Below are 2,584 nucleotides of genomic sequence, written 5' to 3'. Positions count from 1 at the left end.
ATTGCACTAGCGAGTATTAGACTCGAGTACGCGTGTTGCGGTGCAGAAGTGGAAGACGTGCAATTGTTGACGCGTAGACGCGGGTCGCGGTGCAAAAGTCGAAGACGTGCAATCGTGGACGCGTGTCGCGTTGCAGAAGCCCCAGACGTGCAGACGATCAATGGTGGACGCGTAGGACGCGGGTTGCATTAACCACCCCTCGCCTTTATAGACGCCTCCTCGCACTCTCTCTCGTCACTCTCACTAGCTCATGCAACGCCTCCTCTCACGTCCCATCATCTTCTCCAAAGCGAAAAACCCTCTCCCTCTCTGCCGGCGAGATGTTCAAGGAGAATGCGAATCCCATCGTCCATGACGTCGTCGGCTCCAAGCGCGACGCCTCCCTCTTCGACGCCGTCGCCTCAACGGCCGTCGCCGCCGCCGGTGGCGGTCGGATCCCACCGGGATGGGACCCCTATGAGGAGGTGCCGTACATCTCGCCTCCGAACCCCTACGACACCTGCATGGACGACCCATGGAACGAGGTAACTGTGGTTTGCTCCCTTTTTTGTTCCCCATTCCTCTTTGAACCCTATTTTTGCTGGTTCCCTAGTAACTATTAGTGCCGATCTGTAGATTTGGATGAGTATTGGGTTAATATTTGCGCCGATTTTATTCCATTTGTCTTTGATCCCTTCTTGATTTCGTTTAAGATTTGGAGTTCGACCATTCGGTTAATTTGTGCAAGTAATAATGGGATCTCAATCAGTTAATTTATGGTATGTCAGTCAGTTATTTTATGCACAAATCAAAAGATATCAACCGTTTAATTTTGCAAATATTCTGAAATCTGTTCAAATTCAGATCTGGAATCTATTTCTTTGCCTATGATGAATCGTTGGGCACAAATTTTTACATGGTGGGTTCAGCGAACCATTGCTGTGTACAATTCTGTTGTGCATGAGCTTTGGTTCGTTAACACCATCCCCGTAGACATATAATCGTGTCCACTCTAACTGAGGCTGGCTCTGTTTTTCCTTACTTTGTTATCATGCACGTTAGTCATCGTTGCATCTCATTCACTAATAGTTCCCGTTTGATATGGATCAGCTGTCTGGCAGCGACGTCGGCAGCGACGACGAGCACCATGACGTCAAGACTCGCCAGGTGCTGCGGAGGCTGCAGGTCGGCCAGTACGTCTCCTACTTCGCCAAGGGTGTCTAAAGGTGCCCCTTCTGCACTAGGAGGCTCGGTGGCACTGACTTCAACTACCTCCTCACGCATGCCGAGAACATCGGCAACACCAACCCCAAGGTCGGCGCGTCGGTGAACCCCCACTCCTTCCGCGCCAAGCACATGGCGCTCGGCATGCACCTCCGCAGCATCCAGCGGGTGGAGATCTCCGCCGGGCGCGTGCCTCCGCTCAAGCCCAAGGCTCCCAAGGGGAGCAACAAGTGGAGGCAGAGGCAGATGGGGTAGGCGGAGTCCTGGACGTGTCCTGCTGCTGCAAAGCAGCTTCTATTTTGTTGTTAGCTAGGGATCCCTTGTTGTTATGTTGTTAGTATGATGGTGTTGTGAAGAACCTCGAACTCGTTACTATGTTGGCTGCTGTGTATGCAGCTTATTATCTAGGGAGGGATCCCTATTATCTATCCCTATTCTACTATATTTTGTTGGCCCTACTTTGTTTTCTTGATTTACTATGACTGTGAATTTGTCGTTCATTACCCTGGAGATTTGCTTCTAGATTTAACTACATACATATGGACCAGAGGGAGTACTAGATTTGCTGCCATATTGGGCAAACAACGAGGGCCAAAAGGCACAAATAATTGAAGAAAGACAGAAATGCAAGCTTCTCTAGATTTGATACTAATTTGGTTAAAAAACACAAAGAGACGAGAGGGGAAAAGGTGCTCTTAAAAATGCCAATTCGCGCCGAGAGAGACAGAACCCAGCTCCTGCTGACGTACAACCAAACGCGGTCTCGTCCTGTCCCACGCGGTCCCTTTCTACTAGCCCCACACGTCAGCACGGAACGGTCAACTAAACTGGAATCCTCCCGTCTGAGCTCCTTCTGCGGGTTGCAAATAAGGGCTTGGAGAAAACTGAGGAAAAACATAAGGCAATCTTATTGACTAATATAGCTGCTTAATTAATAAAAGGATTAGCTACAACGTGCTCAGTTTGCCCATTTATTAAGGTATAAGACTGGCAGGAGAGAAAGTAATCGCTAGTTTCCTCATTTTGTCCCTGCATGCTCGCACGATTAAAGCACCTTCCGCACGCGCTGGACTCCTCGTTTCCTTAAACCTCCTTGTTTCTCGGGATAGACCAACAGTTTTTCAGGATCTTGGGTTATGTGGCCAGGTTTCGACTTTCGACTAGTGGAAACGGGAAAGCAGGTGCAAATTAGGGAGATAACTGAACCACAACCACCCGCGTCTTAAGCATCGAGTAATATCGGGGAAAAATGCACCGTAAGTAGTGAGACGGAGGGAGTAGTGCACAATTCCAATACGGAGTATAATTTTACCTGCCATATTTTCTTAATTTTTGTGCAGTCTACAATATATACTATGATTTTCACATTGAGATTTTGCAC

The sequence above is a fragment of the Lolium rigidum genome, chromosome 7 (assembly GCF_022539505.1).
Source record: "Lolium rigidum isolate FL_2022 chromosome 7, APGP_CSIRO_Lrig_0.1, whole genome shotgun sequence".
NCBI lineage: Eukaryota > Viridiplantae > Streptophyta > Magnoliopsida > Poales > Poaceae > Lolium > Lolium rigidum.
The sequence above is the reverse complement of the archived record's forward strand: the minus strand, read 5'-3'. Positions refer to the sequence as shown.